At 36.0% G+C, this 22,016-nt stretch overlaps 1 pseudogene; it reads left to right on the forward strand.

The window, feature by feature from the left end:
- The first annotated feature begins 15,150 nt into the window (after positions 1–15,150).
- LOC100454027 (afadin- and alpha-actinin-binding protein-like) lies at positions 15,151–16,982 on the forward strand (annotated as a pseudogene).
- Positions 16,983–22,016: the final 5,034 nt, after the last annotated feature.

Raw genomic sequence — 22,016 nt, forward strand, 5'->3', positions numbered from 1 at the left:
ATACTAGCTAATGACAATGCATTGTATACTTGAAAGTTGCTAAGATAATAGATCTTAAGGGTTTATACCAATGCAGAAAAAGGTAACTATGTGAGATTATAGATATGTTAATTAGCTTGATTGCAGTAATTATTTTCCAATGTATACATATATTAAAATACCATGTGTATTCCCAAACACATACAATTTTTACTTGTCAGTTATACGTCGGTAAAGCTAGAAAAAAAAAGAAAGAAAACACTGGGTCAGACCATTACCATTAAAAGAATGCTTTAGGCTTCAGCTGAATTTGTCCTAAACTACAAAATTATCACCTATTTAGTCAATTATTTAATAGGGCTCTTTACTGAGATTAGTTTTGGTTAATGGGGTTGTGGTACATTATTACTGCCACAAACTCCTACAATTTCAGTAAAAGCACTTTTGTATAATGGTATATCTCTGCTACTTCTATCCGGAGGTCTAATCCTTTCCTCTATTTTCTTCATTTTGGGCTCACTTTGTGATACACTTTAAATAATAGACTTTGGCATAAGTAATACTGTGCAATTTCCAGAGTATTAGCATCAAGAGGCGTTGCTTCTTCTGCCTTCTTCTTCTTGGAATGCTTTCTTAAGAAGATCATGTAAGGGAAGTGGTCACTTTTATTGGAAGATTATGACAGGAGGGGCCAGCGGGGCTTCCTGGGTCGAGTAGGGGCTCAGAAAGCTGTGAAACTCACTCATTTCCTGCATCAGGACTTACTTCGGTCCTGGATGGATAATATTGAAGATATATGCTTAAAATATTCCTAACACCAGGATTTGTGTATGTTTTCTTCTCCAAGAAAGCTATAAACACCGAAAATTTTCCCGTAAGTTTCCCTGTGTCCTCTGTCCCTTCCCCCTCCCCTGAAGCTAAAGTTAACAGAATGTTAACTGCCAGTTTTTCTGTGACCAGTGGACCTTGTCTATGCTCCCAATTCCGATTCTTGTAAATATAATTTGTAAAGTCCTGTAAGATCCTGTCTCTTTTGCCATGCCACTGCAAAGTCATAAAGTAGATAAAACCTAAGTTGCAATTCCGGTTTTCCTCAAGATCTAAGACATGTCACAAATGGTTAATTGTCTTTGTTTCTTGCTCTGGTAACAGCTTCCCGCCTCACGTATCTCCCGCTTTAGAGTTTAAAAGGCGATCACCTAAAACCAACAGTGGCTACCTGTTCGGGACGCCTTCCACACTGTGGAAGCTTTGCACTGTCACTCTGCTCAATAAAGCCTACAGCTTTTTCTCTCTATCGATCCGTGTCTCTATCACTCGCCGCGGTCAGCCACCACACCAATTCTTTGGCATGGCTAGGCAAGAACCTGAAGCATTACAATTATTAGCCATATGAATAACTACGTCATTACAGATGACAGCCAGCACCAGTGACCAAATATATATGTCACACTATCATGAATTTTCCAGCCCAACTAAACTTTCAACTAAATGCAGCTTCCCAGGTAAAAATGAAACAGTGATGATAAAAACAATAAGGAACCATGGTAATTCAAAGGACACTGAGAGATAGTATGACATTGTTTTAAAACTAGGTTTTGGAGTGGTTTGGTAGAGATAACTGTTATAGAAACCGGTACCAAAAGTTGGGATATTGGTAAAACAAACATGCAAACAAACCCTAAAAGCAAAAAACTGGTAATAAATGAAAAAAGAGAGAAATGAAAACTGGGAGGTGGGTAATCAGGAAGAACAGTGAGAAAACTTCATTTGAAGGTTAGAAAAAGAAAGGCCTGTATTATATAGAAGTGGAAAAGATTTCAACACTTGAACATAGTAAATTGGAAGGCAGAAAATACATCCTGTGGTTGAAGAATCCTTTGCCTTCTATTCATTTAATTACATTTTGTATAATAAGAATGGGAAATCAGAGTTAAACTGAAGAAGTTCCTATTCAGTTTGAAAGTAGACTTTAGCAGAAATATAGAAGGCTCCATATGTACTTTTTCTTTGAAAATAAAAACTATATCTCATACTTTTCATTGTAAGAATGAATTTTTAAGGTAAGCCTTCCAAAAAAATATATATATATATATTTCAGAAAGATTTTCAAGGTGAGAATTGAATTTAGGGTAAAGAGCAATTAACAACATGGCTGCCAGTCAATTTCTTAACTCAGAAATATTTAAAGGTATGCTGCTATTGAGCTCACAGATTTTAGACAAAGAAAAGCCCCCCAGCGCCCCCCCATACACAAATCTCCTCCATACCTGAATATGATGGAGATTATAAGATTGTGAATATTGAGCCTAATGCTATAATTAGGATGATATTAGGAGGTGTTCTGGGAAAGGTTTAGCAACTATTACCTGTGGAGTAAATTTGAATAATTTGTATCCAAAGAGCAGAATGTGATTGCTATGATTTGAAAGTGACGATCCCTACCCCACCCCCCGCAAAGTTCTTGTATTGAACTCTTAATCCTCAATGCAATAGTTTTGAGATGTGGGACCTTTAAGTGGTGACTCAGTCATGAGGGCTCTGCCTTCATGAATAGATTCATGCTATTATTGTGAGGGTGGGTTAGTTATTGTGGGAGTGGATTCCTGATGACAGGATGACTTTGGCCTCTTTTCCTCTTTCTCTTGTACCTGTTTTCTTTCCCTTCAGCCTTCTACCCTGGGATGATGAAGCAAGAAGGCTCCCACCAGATGTGACCCCTTGATCTTGAACTTCCCAGCCTCTAGAGCTGTGTACCAAATAAGCTTCTACAGTTTATAAATTACCCAGTCTCAGGTATTCTGTTGTAGTAGCACAAAACAGACTAAGATAGTAGTAGATTGTTTAAAGGCTAAAAATCCGTCCCATTGCGGTATACACACTCCTTGCAATACTCCTTATACTCAGAGTTTTGAGATCTAGTTTTCTAACCTCCTGAAGTCATAGTTGATCTTGGGACTAGGTTTGATAAATAGAATACGGCACATGTGGCCTTCCAGCATATACCAGTATTAACTGAGGGAAGAATAATGATTTTCTATGAAGACAGAAGAAGGGGGCTCTAGGGAGAGTAAACAACTATACCAAGGGTCTGAAGCATTAAACAGTGTATGGTGTATTCAAGAATACAGAAGTAGTTCAAATTGGCTGAATAATTTGTTTTGAAGAAGGAAGATACTACAAATATCCAAGAAAAAGATAAGAGAATCAGGGATATTTAGGAAGATAAGAATCCTAAAAATGGTTAGGAAGTATAAATAACAAGACCTGATAATTTATTGTACATCCATTAGATAAGTAGTGTCTATATTTAATTTACTCAAATTATTTTATTCCTCTGACTTTCCAGATTTTAATGTAGAAGAATGTCAGAAAAGTCCTCCAAAGTGTTTGGCCAAGAAAATTTGAAACTGCTTAAGAGCCTGGAAAACAATTTTCCCAGATTGGTTTGAAATTGCTTTCTATCTGGACGACACTGGTATAATTCTCGAGACTGTTTTTTTTTTTTTTAATGTTGTTTATTGACGTTTGGCTCCTATAGATTTATATAATGACATAAAAATCCATACAGGGCTGGATATTCTCCAATCTTGAGGAAAAGTTGTGTTGTATACTCTGCTGTAGACAAAATTATTAGATGTTCTCATGCTAATGCATTTCCAAGAGAATTTAAAATTCTAAAATTGAAAAAAAAGTATATTGACTTGCTTTGGGGACAATGAACTAATTGCGGCTCAATACCATGTAACTCATATGTCATATATTCTTTTTCATTCTGCCATCAATTCTGGGATATATCAGTCTGATTAAAAAACAAAATTCTAAAAGGAAGCTGGAAATTGGTAATTAGGAAAATAGAAGATGGTAAAGAGGTCAGATAGGTGGAAAAGAAACAGATGGTGCAAGCTCTAGAATACCAGACCTGGAAGGAAGATATATTAGATTAGCACAGGACATACAAGGAAGATTTTTCCACTTCCATGACATTACAATTTATTTAAATGACTACAATTTTGTACGAAATCAAAACATGTAATTCCTGTTCTATTGCTGACATAGCATGTCAGTTTATAATTCATTCTAGATGGTGATTCTCAACACGTGGCTCCCAAACCATCATTAAGAGCAACACTTGGAAACTTGTTTGAAATGAAACTTCTCAGGATCCAATTCAAGACTTAATGAACCAGAAATACCAAGCATGGAGCTGAACATTCTGTGTTTTAACAAGCCCTATAGGTGATTCTAATCACACTGTATTTTGGCAATCACTGTGCTAGAGGCACCAGTACTGACAATATTTGGGACAGTACACAGTTCTATCAGACAGCTTCCAGTGCCTGGTCAAATTAGCCATATGACTTTTTTTTTTTTTTTTTTTTTTTTTTTGAGATGGAGTTTCGCTCTTGTTGCCCAGGCTGGAGCGCAATGGCATGATCTCGGCTCATGACAACCTCCACCTCCCGAGTTCAAGTGATTCTCCTGCCTCAGCCTCCCTAGTAGCTAGGATTACAGGCGTGCACCACCATGCCTGGCTAATTTTGTATTTTTTGTAGAGATGGGTTTTTCTCCATGTTGGTGAGGCTGGTCTTGAACTCCCAACCTTAGGTGATCTGCCTGCCTCAGCCTCCCAAAGTGCTGGGATTACAGGTTTGAGCCATTGTGCCCAGTCAAGGCCATGTGACTTTTAGCATTCATCTTAATGTCTCTGACTCCATTTTCTTTATAAAGTTAAAAAAAAAAAAAAAGGAGAGAGATTAAACTACTATTAAAGTCCCTCAAACACAAATATGTTCCGATGAATTTTATTTTTATATTGCCAAGTGTAGATACTTGAAGAGCTGTGGGACCCTACACGATCAGCCTTCTCCCCACCAAGCTTATTACCTCTCTGAACACACCTCAGCGATCTCCTGCTCCTTCATTCCATTCAACCACACCGCCCTCCCTACTGTTTTGTTGTTGTTTTTACATGCCTGCATATTTCCACCTTAGGGTCTTCACTTTGATTCCTTCAGAAAAATTGGTAACTGTGTCACCTCCTTCACATCTTTGATTATCAGCTCCTTAAAAGGAATATTTTGCTGGCTACCATATTCAAAATTTTAACACAAACCACACTACCTTGCCTCTTTATCCTGTCCTACTATTTTTCATTTTATATAGGAATAGTCACCTCTGAAATTATTATATAACTTATTTATGTATAATATTTTTGCCCTAACCTATATTAAATATAAATTCCAAGAAACTTTGTTTTATTTTTCCACTCATCTATTCCATATCTGAAAGTATCTGAGAACTTAAAAATATTTCTCAAATGAATGAAGGAAAAATGAATGAGCTAATAAGTGCATGAGTGTAGCTTGGATGACATAGGTCATGTTACATAATTTAAAATTATATAAGATTTTGGCAGTTTGGCTAATGTAGACTTATTTCAGCTCAAATTGATCCCTTGATGAATCCTTTAATCCAACTACTTCTAGGACACTGAGATAGTTGTTTATTCAGTTCTTCACTTAATAAAGTCTTAACACCCAAGGCTCTTTCCCTTGCTTCCAGAATTATAGGATGATGCATTAATATTAAATGTTGAGGAACAATGGATGGTTCTACATAAATGAGTTGAAGTCATATAGTATTCCTAAACGTCTTTTTTTCATTTTCTTCTTTCTCTTCTTCTTTTCTTCCTTCATTTGTCTTTTTCATTCTTTTATTTATTCACAAAATGTTTGTTGCATGTATTCTGTCTAATGCTCATCATTTTACTATGTGTTGTTAAGGCTGTAGTGATCAAACAGACATTGATCCTGCCCAGGTGCAGCTACAATGTAGAAATGCTATACAGTGACAGAGACATACATTAACAAATGAATATATAAGAATAGCTAAGATATAATTACAATTTTTGCTATTCCCAAGAGTAACAAATAAGAGTACAATAACTAAAATGAAATGAAAGGTAACTATTTAGAAGCACTTGTCAAGAATAGCTCTTTATGGAAATGTATTAGTTTACTAGAGTCACCATGACAAAGTGCAACACACTGGGTGGCTTACACAACAGAAATTTGTTGTCTCACAATTCTGGAGTCTTAAAATCCATGATCAAGGTGCCAGAAGGGTTAGCTCCTTCTGAGGACTGTGTGAGAGAGTCTATTCCATGCCACTAGCCTAGCTTCTGTTTGTTTCGGGATGGAATTTTGCATTCCTTGTCTTATTAAAAACAACACCCCAAACCCTGCATTCATCTTTACATGGCATTTTCACTGTATGTAGACCCATGCCCAAATTTTCCCTTTTAATAAGAATATCTGTTATATTGGATTAGCAACCCATCCTACTCCAGTGTGACCTCATCTTAAATAATTACATCTGCAATCACCCTATTTCCAAATAAGGTCACATTCTAGAGTACTAGGGATTAAAATTTCAACACAGGAATTTGGAGGTATGGAGGAGGCACAATTCAACCTATAACAAAAGCCAAAAAATATGATCTAGTTTCCTTAATGAAGACACAAGTGTTCTCCTGGGCTCAGTGCATCTAGACCCCAATAAAAGGGGTTCTTGCCCTGGACCCTGCACTTTAGCAGGCCCAACTCTGGCCCTTCTCTAGTCTCACCTTTCCCTAAAGAGTAAGGAAACCATGTAGCCAAGAGAATGTGCCCACCCAAGCACTGCACTGCCCTTTCTCAAACATGCGCTGGTACCTTGGAACCTAGATTTGTCTGACTACGTGGTCTCAGGCTTGGTCCAGAACTTGAAGGAAATTAATCTCCAATTTCACCTTCCTAAAAGCAAATCAAACCCTTCTAGTCCTGAGGAGGTGAGAACTTATGTCGTTCAGATGGAAAGGAAGGGAGTAACAAATGAAAGAGAATAGGAATGTCATTTGGTCTCTCTGCCATCATTTCTGATGTGGAACTCCAAAAACGCCCCAAATTCTGAATTCAAATTTGGCCTACATGGTGTTCACCAAGCTATATTTATCAATATTGGACGAAAGTTATATATGTGACAGGTTTTATTTTTTTAACCTTGATTTACAGTTTTAAAATATTGAACTAATGTTACATGGGCCACTTTTTGTAAACTTTCCGTTTTTGATAGTTGATATTAGAATACATTTGATTAAAGTTAAAAATAATCCAACAGACAGAGGATTTTGTTCTTTAAACTAAGGATCAGCAAATTACAATTCATGGGACAAATCCAGGCTGCTATTTGTTTTTATAAATAAAGTTTTATTGGAACTCAACTAAACTAATTCATCTACATATGGCCTATTGCTGCTTCCGTACCACACTAGCAGAGCTGAATGGTTGCAAAAGAGATTCCGTGACTCACAAAACCTAAAACACTGGCCTTTTACAGGAAAATACTATCTGGCCTTTAAAAAAAAAAAGTTTGTGGATATTTCATTTAAGAGATAGAGAAGATAACACAAGAGTGAGTTTTGCAAGAAAATAAGAAAGGGTAGTTGCAAAACATAAGTAGAGTGATAAGAGTAGACCGAATCCTTTGTCACTCAACAAAATAGGAAGAATAAAAACAGAGTGAGTCAAGATAGGTGTATGCATTTAGAGACGGGAAAATAATTCTTACATGCTATGTAGAAAACATACATGCGTGCACACAGACACACACACACACCCCTTATGAAAGCTTTAAGCAAAAATATACATTTAAGTTTATAAAGATCTTGTTTTATAATGTTTGTAATCAAATGAATTTTACTTATCAAATGAAACTTTATGCTAAATATTTTGTGATACTTATCACCCAATATTGTAGTCATTTGTCTATTTTTCTGTCCCTGGTATAGAATAGAAATTCCATGAGGCAGAGGCCCTGATCACATTTACCTTTATTCACAATATCTATCACAATATTTGTCAGGAAGTAGATATGCAATAAATGTTTGTTATTTAATTAATAGCAAATAAATGACAATATTTCAAAGATATATTAGATTTTAAAACACATGTATGCCCTTCCACCAGAAGTGAAATTTTTGTGTCTGGTCTATCTATAGAAAGTTTAGGTTTGAGACCATTGCTCTATTCTGGTATGTGTAGTTCCTTGATGGATGATTATGGCAATCTACATCCTTCCAAAGGACACAACTTTCCAAAAGGCGGAAGGAAGAGAGTTTAATCTGATTAATTTATTGTTTGCCTTTAAGTACAGATTAAAAAAACATTAGCAAGAAACCTGTTAGCAAAAAACCACTGACTTAGTATATTAGAATAAACTCTTTAAAACATATAACTTTTTAAATCACCAAAATATCATTTCTCTGATATGAATTAAGTAATGAAGGAATAGATATGTGCAGAGCATTATTTTGCATAAGAATAAGATCTGCTAAATTTAGGAAAATAGATGAAATTTATTCAGCAAGAAGTGATCTATCTTAAGATTGTCAGTGTACTATTTACATTCATGTGGAATAATTGGCAGATATAAAAAGATACAGTTATTGTTATTTTTAATAAAAGAATATATAGATAACTTGTAATCCACTAGAAATGGTCTAAGTATAAAACTGATTAAATATTTAGTTTCACCTGGAAAATGGCTTACTTTTAATTTTTAGCTGATAATTATTGCACTGATTTTTAAAATTATACACAAAACATTACATATTTACTTAAAATACTTAATTCTGCCTAAGAGTTATGGAAGGATTACCAAAACACAAAAGTTTTATAACTAAATTGTAATTGGGCCTTTACATTCAGAACCACAGAGGACATTTGCAGATACTTCTAAAATTTTAAGTTTTTAAATTTTATTCCATTTTGGCCAAATAAAATCTCAGTCAATAACTACCAGAGCCCAAGGTCTAATCTCACTGTTTTTTCGTTTATATTACTTTGCCTCAATTTATCAAACAAAAATATCTATTTTATATGGAATATTATTTAGGCTGTTATCTTTGAAAATTAGTATTCAAATAGCACATTAAAAACACTTTCCAAAGCTTGTATTAAACTGCTTTCCACAGTTTAATACATGAGATCTGCTTATGAACCCTGTGTTGAGTGTATTATACAATTTTACATATAAGAAGAGTGAGCTTCAGGGAAACAATATAATTTAATCTGCAGTATGAATAGGAGTGTAGAGACATAAGCTTGTGTTGTATATTGCCAAACCAGGCACTGTTCTTCCATTGAAGCATACAGGTGCTCACAAGTTTATAGGAAGAATAAGACAACTCCAAAATCGCCATTTTTTTCTTAATAAGTAAGTAGCTAAAGGCCACAACTGGCCTGCAAATAACATGAAATGAAGAGAACTCATGTCCAGTTGGAGATAGCAGGAAATATTTCATTTCAATTAAAACAATCAATGTTGTTCTTTCTGTGCAATTAATAAAACTTTCAGTCTGGGAATCTTAATTACAATTAACATTAGCATGCCAATTTGCCTAGTGAATATTATGTGAATCATATAAACTAAAGAAGCATTAGACTTTGGGCCCTTGAAGCCTCAAATAAATGTGAAGATTCCTTTTTTACCTATAATCTATGGATATTGTAGAAAAAAAAACAAAAATCATTCAAACAACAAAGGCTTTATGAAGAACACATTCTCAGTAAACATCAAACTGTATATTGCTGAGGAAAACTCAATACTGACAGTTCATTGATTTAGCTGAAACTAAGTCAATTTACTCTTCCAGTTCTCAGTTTCTTCATTTTAAAATAACAGGCTTGAGACAGATCGGTCATTTTAACTTTTCCCTTTTTTTGGCAAAATTTATAGTAAACTCATATATGTAAAACCAATAGAGCCTCCTGTTTGTCTGGTTAAAGTAGGGTTGAAGGCTATCTCAGACACGTCTTAAGCACCATCTCAGACATTTTTGGACTCACCTGTCTCTTCTCTTTTCAGTTGTCCTGATGAGTAGCTTTACATGAGTTCTCATTACAATGATGCAGACCCACCAGATAATGCCTTCACTCTGCTCACTCCATAAGTCACTGGCTTCTAGCTCTGGTCTTCCCTGTTTACACCAAGTCATGAGTAACCATGGCAAAAAATGTTGGTCTGCTGGATATGGAAACCACTGGATAAATTCTTCTCTCTTTCTTCTTTTGGAGGAACTGTCCACAGAGAAGCCATTTAAACAGCCTCTCCAAAGATGATTTTACTAAGGGAGAAATCAGTTGTTCTTGATATCAAGCAATATCCAGTTAAGCAATATACCCCCACATTAGGTCTCCCTCGCCTTCTCTAATTTATTCTGATATTCGCTCACTCCTGCTCCTAGGGATCACACTCTCCAATAGGTTAGTACACATGAGCCTTTGCTTCAGACTCTATTTTCAGGGAATCCCAGCCTAAGAAATGGCCCTGAGCCATTTTACAAGTCCAAGTTATAACTCTTTAGTAACCTCTATAGGAGCAAACAATTCCTGGACCAACCTGTACTAACATTCCATAATTAACAACATACTACCAAAATAAGGTACTACACAATTCAGTAATATAATTTATTCATTTTACTCTTTCTCCCTCCACGAGAACATACATTCTATGAAAACATATTGTTTTTGCTTTGTTCACTGCTGGACTTTCAATGACATTAACCATTCTCATTTTCATGTGCTGAGTGTGAAGTTGACAGGATGAATGAGGACATAACAGATATTCTCTTGCTATACACTCTGTGCCTAAATATATGATTTAATTGTGAGAGAAACACAAGCACAAATATTAGGTATCACAGAGATCTATGTCAGAGAGTCAAAAATGACTAAAACATGTCTTCAGAACTGGTCACCCCCAAGCTAATTACTAAATGTTACTTTAAACTCTTCATTATTTTCAATCCCAAGGGAGAAATGCTTATTTCTTTTAATTTTTTCAATTAAAACATAAAAATGAAAAATGTTCAAACTTACAAATAGTTTCTTTTGTTCTGTAAAACTACAGACTCATATGCTATTAGTAATAATAGGCCATGTGTTCATGTTAAAAACTCTCAATAAACTAGGTATTGATGGAACATATCTCAAAATCATAAGAGCTATTTATGACAAACCCATTGCCAATATCATACTGAATGGGCAAAAGCTGGAGGCATTCCCTTTGAAAACCAGCACAAGATAAGGATGCCCTTTCTCACCAGTCCTCTTCATAGTATTGGAAGTTCTGGCCAGGGTAATCAGGCAAGAGAAAGAAATAAAGTGTATTCAAATAGGAAGAGAGGAAGTCAAATTATTTCTGTTTGCAGATGACATGGTTGTATATTTAGAAAACCCCATTATCTCAGCCCTGAAACTACTTAAACTGATAAGCAACTTCAGGAAAGTCTCAGGATACAAAATCAATGTGCAAAAACCACAAGCATTCCTATACACCAATAACAAACAGAGAACCAAATCGTGAATGAACTCCCATTCACAAGTGCTACAAATACAACAAAATACCTAGGAATACAACTTACAAGGGATGTGAAGTATGTCTTCAAGGAGAATTACAAACCACTGCCCAAGGAAATAAGACACAAACAAATGGAAAAACATTTTATGCTCATGGATAGGAAGAGTCAATATCATGAAAATGACCATACTGCCCAAAGTAATTTATAGATTCAATGCTATTCCCATCAAGCTACCATTGACTTTCTTCACAGAATTAGAAAAAACTACTTTAAATTTCATATGGAACTAAAAAGGAGCCTATATAGCCAAGACAATCCTAAGCAAAAAGAACAAAGCTGGAGGCATCACTCTACCTGACTTCAAAATGTACTACAAGGCTACAACAACCAAAACAGCATGTACTGGTACCAAAACAGATATAGAGTCCAATGGAACAGAACAGAGACCTCAGAAATAACACCACACATCTACAACCATCTGATCTTCGACAATCCTGACAAAAAGAAGCAATGGGGAAAGGACGCCTTATTTAATAAATGGTGCTGGGAAAACTGGCTGGCCATATGCAGGTAACAGAAACTGGACCCCTTCCTTACACCTTATACAAAAATTAACCCAAGATGGGTTAAATACTTAAATGTAAAACCCCAAACCATAAAAACCCTAGAAGAAAACCTAGGCAATACCATTCAGGACATAGGCATGGGCAAAGACTTCATGATTAAAACATCAAAAGCAATTGCAACAAAAGCCAAAACTGACAAATGGGATCTAATTAAACTAAACAACTTCTGCACAGCAAAATAAACTAGCATCAGAGTGAACAGACAACCTACAGAATGGGAGAAAATGTTTGCAATCTACCCATCTGACAAAGGTCTAATATCCAGAATCTGCAAGGAACTTAAACAAATTTACAAGAAAAAAAACAAACATCCCCATCAAAAAGTGGGCAAAGGATATGAACAGACACTTCTCAATAGAAGACATTTATGCGACCAACAAACATATGAAAAAGAAGCTCAATATCACTGCTCATTAGAGAAATGCAAATCAAAATCACAATGAGGTGCCATCTCATGCCAGTCAGAATGGTGATTATTAAAACTTCAGGAAACAATAGATGCTAGTGAGGTTGTAGAGAAATAGGAATGCTTTTACACTGTTGGGAGTGTAAATTAGTTCAACCATTGTGAAAGACAGTGTGGCGATTCCTCAAGGATCTAGAACCAGAAATAACATTTGACCCAGCAATCCCATTACTAGATATATACCCAAATGATTATAAATCATTCTGCTACAAAGATATACGCACATGTCTGTTTATTGCCGCACTAGTCACAATAGCAAAGACTTGGAACCAACTCAAATGGCTATCAGTGATTGAGTGGATAAAGAATATATGGCACATATACACCATGGAATACTATGCAGCCAAAGAAAAGAATGAGATCGTGCCCTTTGTAGAGACATGGATGAAACTGGAAGCCGTCATTCTCAGCAAACTAACAGAGGAACAGAAAACCAAACACCACATGTTCTCACTCATAAATGGGAGTTGAACAAGGATAATTACATGGACACAGGGAGGGGAAAAACACAGGGGTTGGGGGTTAAGGGGTGGGAGAACATTGGGACAAATACCTATTGCATGCGGGGCTTAAAACCTAGATGACGGGTTGATAGGTGCAGCAAACCACCATGACACATGTATATCTGTGTAACAAACCTGCACATTCTGCACATGTATTCTGGAACTTAAAATAAAAAATAAATAAATAAATAAGTAATAATAGGATACATGAAAAAATAAATTAGTTTAACTGTAAACACTCCTCCAAATGTTTCTAAAATGGCAATTTTATGTTTACAGGTCAAAATATTAGATAATGTGTTTTGGGCATTTTTGTGAAGTTAGAATAATTTATAACAGAAAAAAATGTAACTTTTACAGCAAACTATTTTAAAAGTACTTCATATAGTGCAAACTGCTTTGGGATTGTTGTGTGATTAATCCTAACAGAGTATGATATCTGGGGAAAAAATGCTACAGATAAAATGCGTTAAATAGAGTGCTTCAAACAATTTGTTCTCATTCAATTGATGTTTAGGCATCTAATTAGAATGTTACTCCATGATTTTTGGTAATTGAATATGTGAAATTGCCCTTCATAAAAATGTGTTGACTGATAGTCATATAGTAAATGCTTTATGGAATCCCTACTATGTGTCAAGAAATGAATCTCCTCTTCAAGGAACCTAATCTTGAGAAACATACTACTGTTGTATGTTTCTCAAAGTATTAGTGGAACCAAAATAGGAAGAAATATAAATACATGGAGAAAAACAGTCCTCACTGCTGCTCAAATACTCTATGGTTTTATCATCTCATTGGGTGTATCTTACTATCTCGTTTAGAGTAAAAGCCCATAGTGCTTTAATCACCTAGAGGGCACTATGTCATCTGGGTCCTCTTTACTTCTTGAGTCTTATTTTTTTTCTTATCACTCTCCTTGCTGATCCTGATGTAGAAACACTAATTTTCTAGTTGTTACCCAAATATTTGAGGCCTTTTCCCACCCCAAGTCCTTTGCACTGGCCTTTCCTCTAAAAAGCCATATAGCTTTCCCCACGTGTCCCACCTCCACCTGTCCCACAAACTTTGCTGAAATGCTACCATCTCAGGACACTTATCCTAATCCACCCAGTATAAAATTAAACCAAACTTTAAGCACTTCTTTGTGCACTCCAATCTCATTCCTCACATTTAATCTGCAGTATTTACTTTCTAACACATTATGTATTTTGCTTATATGTTTTACTGTTTTCCTATGCCAATACAAGCTAAACTCCATGAAGTCAGAGGATTTTATCTTCCTTTAGGTCTCCTTTGTTCCTCAATATATCCTCAGTGTCTTGAAAAGTGCCAGGCACAAAAGAGATGTTCAATGAACATTCATTGAATAAAGACATAAATATAAATAATATGAACTGAAAAGTTTTGATTGCATGAATGATAAAGAACATAAAAACCTCAGAGCAGCCGGGCATGGTGGCTCACACCTGTAATCCTAGCACTTTACGAGGCCAAGGCAGGCGGATCACCTGATGTCAGGAGTTCAAGACCAGCCTGGCCAACACGGTGAAACCCCGTCTCTATTAAAAATACAAAAATTAGCTGGCCGTGGTGGCACACGCCTGTAATCCCAGCTACTTGGGAGGCTGAGGCAGGAGAATTGGTTGAACCTGAGAGGTGGAGGTTGCAGTGAGCCAAGATCGCGCCACTGCGCTCCAGCCTTGGGGAACTGTCAAAAAAACAAAACAAAACAAAACAAAAACCTCTGAGCTGGGTTTGGAGTAATAGTTTTCTAAAATAAATAAAAGCCTGGAAGGAGGAGCCACCAGTGCAAGGCCCTGCATCGCATTGTGCTTTTCCTGACCCTTCAATGCTGTGGGAGGTGGGCTAGGACACCCAGCAGCAACTCACTGCCACTTCTGAGGGCTGTGGAGGTGTTAATATCCTGTCATTTATACTAAACAGTCCTGTGTCTAGCTGATCTGTGTCTAGCTGATGATGATGATGATAGCTAGTATTAATGACTTGTGTTCCATAAACCAAGCAGTGTGCTAAATATTTTATGTATTATCTCGCTTAATCCTCAGGGGAAACATAAGAAGAGATGCCCGCATAAAAGACTGACAACAGCTGGACGACATGTTTCACTGCTGAACTAGTTCCTCAGGAATCCTGGCTATAGAGATAGCCATGAGAGACTGGATGGCTGTTACAAACCCAGGTCTGTCTTCACAAAGCAAAACTATCTCTAAGTATAGCTCAGAAGCAAAGATATCACCATCAAGTTTATACTTATAGCAAGTGTCATGTTCCTCAATAGTTTTATTTTAAAATGTGCACATTTTTTGTTGGTGCCTTCTGCATGAAGGATAATATTTAACAGAGTATTTATATCTTGATCAAGAATTGACTACTTTTGGCTTTCCTCAATTATGTGAAGGATCCAAAGGTAAAGAGATAGAAATAATTAAATATAGCAGCTCTTTTAAATTATATGAATGAGCTACTACTACTTCAGCAGAAGAACCTTGTAGCTCAGGAAACACAGAACCTGAAACTGGGAGGTGACATGGACCATCTACAGAACTGCTACATGAAACTTAAGAAACTGGAAACCTCCAAGAGGGAAATGATTGAACTTCAGGAAAGAGACAGTTACAATGCAAGAACAGGAATTTGAATCAGCTATTGAAAAATGAGAAGGATGAGGTACAGAAATTACAAAATATTATTGTAAGTTGAGCTATTCAGTATTATCATGATATGATATAAAAAGAGTGTGAACATAACAAACTGAAGGAAAGTCTACATCAACTTTCTATGAGCAAAAAAGAATTAAAAATAGCTTTAGACATTTTAAATAATGTGGGGAGAGCTGACGGAAAAAGAGGCCTCTGGAAAACTGGTAAGACAGAAGTCAGGAATGAGATGAAATTTATAAAATTATCTTGAATGATTATGAGTATTGTCACAAACAATTCCTAATGGAAAATGCTGATAATGAAGAAGTTTCTTCACCAAATGGAAAAGGATATGTTTTTTCTTCTTTCTCCTCAAAAGAAACCTAGAGAAAGAGAAGATGGTAGTACAGGAACTGTCATCTCAGATGTTGAAGAAGATGCTGGGGAAATGAGCAGAGACAGTATCTGGGACCTTTCCTGTGAAACTGTGAGAGAACGGCCTACAAGCAGCATCAGAAAACAGTAGGGAATTTTGAAAAGTCACGGAGAAAAACTTGGTAGCCACTTTTCAAAGATACACTTAGAAAATTTAATGATGAAGATTTAATCTCAAAACAAGACCATGCACAGGAAGCTGAAAAACTCAAATTAGAAATTCAGAAATGTAAAGAAATGATTAAAACTCAGCAGCAACTTTTACAACAACCCCTCACTACTGCTTGTGATGATGATACCACTGCACTATTATGAGACTGTTATTTGGAAGGAAAGGGATGCCACAAACAATGGTCCCTTTTTAAAGAGCAAAAAAAAAATAATTTTCAGAGAGAAAGATGAAGCTTTACAGAAGCCACTATTCACCTAGGTTTGGAGAGAAAGGTGTTTGAAAAAAAAAAGGAAAAAAAAAAGAGCCAGTTGATTAAAGCAACAGCTTTTAGATATGACTACCGTTTACCACCAGAACTCAAAAAATGTTAAACTTTTCAGTGTCTTCTGAGGAAGTTCTGATCGGGACAATCTTACAGCGCGCTCTAGGCAATGGAAAGGAAACCTCAAAGCGTGCGTAATGGTCTCCAGTTTGCATGTCTAAACCTACTGAATGTCTTCTTGCTTCACCTTCTACTGAAGATTTCTTTTCAGTTGCATTCCTGTTTATCTGAACATACTTCAATAAATGTACTGAATATAACTCCTGAATAAACTGAACCAAATCATGTTGAAAGAGAATCTACAAACCAGAAATGAAGCAGGACAGCAAGACCTGCATCATAGGAAGATTACCATACTACATGATCCCTGACCTACACAATTTCTCATGGAGAAAAAGATGACTTACCTTAGATATGGGGACTGGAATTTCTTTTCATTAACCTATTCACCACATTTCACTTCTAAGTTGAAGTCAATTATATCTACTAATACAAAAAAAAAGAAATAAAAAGCTGTGTAAAGTTATTAATATAAGCCAAGCCTTGATATATAATTGCTCTGTAGGTAATGAGAAGGCACCAGAGCTAAGGGGGAGGGTTACATGGTCAGGTCTTTGCTTATAACTTAGCAGTATATTGGCTTTGAGGGGAAGACATTCAGTGGCAGGAAGACCAGTTACGCCGAAGTGGCAGCAGAGAAGATTTGAACATATCTACAGAGTAACTAACAATTTAAATTTCTTGTGAAAAGCCATGTTTGCAAAAAACCTTACCTCAGCAGAACTTGATCCATTCTTGCAGCCCATGGTACTGAGGGTTTGAGGACTAACGGACAGTCTTGTGGCCCAAGAAGCAGAACTCTCTGTGGCATGCTAGACTCCTTCATGAAGAAAATAATCTTGGAATAGCCAAAATATTAATATTTTAGCACCCCTGTATATTTTGATTCATTGCCCAAACAGAGCAATTTTAGCATCATAAATAGAGTCTACACCCGAAAGAGAATACTTTATTTACCAAATAATTACCAGGGAAAAATGTGTCTTTCCTCTTTCAATACTGAAGACATTTTGCAAAGCAAGGCCAGAGATTTTATAGAGTGTTTACACACAATCTCACCCAGTCATGCTTTTGCTTTCTTCCAGGATAAGAGAGAGCATAAGCAAATAGGAAAATGCCAAGCAATAAAAATCTAAGACATAAGTAAATAATCCCTCTGAAGAGCTTCTTTATTTGGGCATTTCATATTCTGAGATTTAGACCTATGATGACTTACAAGTTTTGCAAAAGAAAATATATATTCTTGCTTTATTTAGAAGCTGACACATATAGCCAATATGTTGAGTACTATTCCTAATGTTTGGGTGTCATGGAAATAAATATAGGTTGTGATTGGATGTTTTTATAGATTGGTGATTGGATATTTTTAGTCACAATTTAAAGGTAAGGAATAATAAAACTGAACATTTTCATAACTTAGAATAAGAAGTTGAAGGAGTTCAACTTTCTATATATTGAGAAAACAGAATTTAAATGATCCAGGTTTCCTCTACCCAGCCATAGTTTCAAAGTCTGGGCAAATGATTTGTATGCCCACAGTGAGAACTCCTAAGGGCACTGCAAGTCATTAAATGAGAATTCTTTAAAATGTGTTCTGTAGTTAACTCAGTTTGAAAAATGACTCGTATTTCATTTCCCTCTGGAAATTAACAACATACATTAAACATTAAAGTTTTTGAGAAATCATATAGGAGAAAGTCAAACAAAAATAACAAATTTTAACCTCTTTACATTTGCTTAATTAAGATTTTTCAAATTTACTTGGCAATGGAACCCTTTCGTCATGAAACATACTGTCCTCTTCAAGAAACTTGTGGAAAAATTATACCCTGGATCATTATCTGGAGCCAGAATTATATATTTTTGATTTTAAAATGTCTAACATTGTTCACATTTGTTTTATTGAACACCTAACAATGAATAAACGTGTTTCTCAAATATCTCACAAAAATTAATAAATTGTATAGTGAGCAATAGCTCAACATTCTCTTAAGACTTTTTTTGTTCTATTTCATATTCCTTCTTTTTTCTTTTTTCCTGATATTTTCATTTCTAAGTTTTTTCCAAAAAAAAAAACTGCCAGTTTTCAGACACTGCAAATCATAAAAAAATTCAGTTAGTTTTCATTTCAATGATAAAGTTATGCCTGAGGACATTGAAGAATTTAGAAGAAAAGAAATAGAAAATTGTCAGTAATCTAAAAATGAATGACTAAATATTACAGAGTTTCAGTGCTAAGACAAATTACTGCCCTTTTAGTATTTACAACTTAAATAATAAAAATAATAACAAATTATGCAGTCTAGATACAAAAACACATACACAAATATAAATCCAAATACGGAGAGTTTTAGTATTCTCTAAGTTATTTAATAAATTTCAGGTTTTATCATCATGATTACTCTAGGAAGTGTGCATATATTACGAATTGTAAAACCAAGGCTGAGGGAGGTTATCTTAGCTTGCTATTGTTCACTCATTAGAAGAGAAAATAGGAGTACATAAATAATTTATGTGACTATACTTAAAATGGTTGCCTGGAAAAATCCCAGTTTACCCCTGTTTTCTTGCCATAATAATTAATGTAATTCCTTTTGATTGTCAATGTGCCCAATTTAGACAATAATGCATGTAGTCAGCTATACATCAACAACTAAGTTGTTACCCAGTCGAGTATAAGGTGAGGATCATTGCATATCACAATGAGTGAATACGTTTTTCAAGAGATTTCTTTCTAATCCTCTAGGATCTCAGGAAGCATGCTAACTGTGTTCTGTCAAAAACAAAATGTTCACTCTAGATCTATCCTGGAAAAACATGGGACCCTCTAATTTAGGGTTAATCTGATTTAGAAGTGATTTTACTACTGAAATTCCTGATGAGATTGTGTGTGTGTGTGTGTGTTGCTGTTCACGTAACATTCTTCTTCAAAGGCTAATCTGAAATGTCTCCATTTCATTAATGGAAAATAATTAGATGATTTTAGCCTTCTCTTTTAAGAAGACACCATTGCAAAGTAACACAATTTCCTTGATAAATAACAACTTGATTTCAGATATTTTACGTGTCTTTATTTAAAACAAAAAGTTGGTTAATTCTGCATCTTCTCAGAGCATAGGGAACAATGTTTTGGAATGTTGCCTTGCTCTAAAATATCCTTATTGATGTTAGTGCTACAGGAAGAACTTTCTCAAGGCAAGTTTAAATTCGTGTCTGTTACTTGTTGAAGGTGTCCAGGTTCTTGGTATCTGGGACAAAGAACTGGACAAAATGCACAAACAAAGCAAGGAAAGAAGGAAACAACAAAAGCAGAGATTTATTGAAAATGAAGGTACACTCCACAGGGTGGGAGCAGGTCTGAGCATAGGGGCCCAAGAGATTGTTACAGAATTTTCTGAGGTTTAAATACCCTCTAGAGGTTTCCTTTGTTTACTTGGTCTACATCCTATGTAAATAAAGAGGATGAAGTAAAGTTGCAAAGTCATTTACTCAGTGTGAGCCCTAGGTAACTGGAGAGGCTATTTTCTGTCATAGCTGAAGTGTTTCCATTTGATTTAGTTCTAGAAAGTCAGCATGAGTAAGACTTATGTTCCCTGCCTCCAGACCTTGTTCTCCTGCCTCATAACTAGCAGCAAAGTGAAGTGTTTTTATTTATTTAATTATTTGTGTTTTCTAGGAAAATGTTGAAGGATAACACGTTTTTATGGGAAATTCTACACAATGTAACCATTAAGTTCTTAAGGGTTGATAGGTGGCCCTGTGAGTCATAATCAAGGTTCTGTTCACTCAAGATCAGATGCTAGAAACTTGTTCAAATGCACTAGCTGCAGTGTGAAATAAAATGTATTTTAATAGGTAAAAAGTGGTCTTAATAGGTATAGGCAAACTGTAGAAGAAGAAGCTCTTAATCAGTCATTGATTGATTAAGTAGCTTCCTTGAGTAGCTTCCTTACCTCTCTCCTCTCCTTTATAACCACATACTGTAAAGCATAATCACTTCTGCAACCATTTCCTCACCTCCTACTCAACTCTGAACCCACGACAATTAGCCTTCTGTCTCCATCACTTTGCCAAATCAGATCTCACAAAACAAACAAACAAACAGTGACTTTCACATCATTACAATTCTCAGGAATATAGAAATTCCTGCATGACTTTTAAGTCTCTGCATTGCTTGGCACAAATATTTACCTCTTAAAACACTCTTCATTTTTAGGATACAGAGGCTTCTTATTTCCTTCCTGCTCTGGCAGATCCTTCTGTAATTTTTATTTGTATTTGTGGCTTATATTCTTTTACCCATGCTTATATTGTTAACATCCTTGTTAAGTCATGTGAAAGCAAATTAAATCTTGGGGCTCCCCAAATCACTCAGCTGAAGGGAAAAGCCAAGCTGGGAACTGCTTAGAGCAAACCTGCCTCCCATTCTATTCAAAGTCATCCCTCTGTTCACTGAGATAAATGCATATCTGACTGCCTCCTTTCAAAAAGCTAATTGGAAACTCAAAAAAATGCAACTGCTTTTTTCTCATCTACCTATGAACTGGAAGCCCTCTCCCTGCTTGAGTTGCCCCGCCTTTCTGGACGTGATCAATGGGCATCTTATACATATATTGATTGATGTTTCCTGTCTCCCTAAAATGTATAAAGCCAAGCTATGCCCCGACCACCTTCGGCACATGTCATCAAGACCTCCTGAGGCTGTGTCACGGGTACATCCTCATCCTCAGCAAAATAAACTATCTAAATTAACTGAAACCCGTCTCAGATATTCGGGGTTCACAGTCATTTCATATATTCCGAGGTCTCAAATATTATCTATAAGCAAATGGCTTACACCTTTTTTTTTTGAGGCGGAGTCTCACTCTGTCGCCCAGGCTGGAGTGCACTGGCGCGATCTCGGCTCACTGCAAGCTCCACCTCCCGGGTTCACGCCATTCTCCTGCCTCAGCCTCCCGAGTAGCTGGGACTACAGGCCCCCGCCACCAAGCCCGGCTAATTTTTTTTTCGTATTTTAGTAGAGACGGGGTTTCACCGTGTTAGCCAGGATGGTCTCGATCTTCTGACCTCGTGATCTGCCGGTCTTGGCCTCCCAAAGTGCTGGGATTACAGGCCTGAGCCACCGCGCCCAGCCGCAAATGGCTTACAACTTTATATTTTTAGCTTTTTGTTAATTCAATACATATTTATTGAATACCTGCTATTTTTTAGGTATAAAACGGTGAGCAAGACAGTGTGACTGTTGCCTTCATACTTTAATGGAAAAAACACATTGAATCAATAAAACTGTGCAAATAAAAATATGCCTGTAATAATGAATGATAAGTTCTATGAATAGAAATTGTATAATAAAATAATATAACAGAACTCTGTACTATCTTTTGCA

The sequence above is a fragment of the Pongo abelii genome, chromosome 2 (genome assembly GCF_028885655.2).
Source record: "Pongo abelii isolate AG06213 chromosome 2, NHGRI_mPonAbe1-v2.0_pri, whole genome shotgun sequence".
NCBI lineage: Eukaryota > Metazoa > Chordata > Mammalia > Primates > Hominidae > Pongo > Pongo abelii.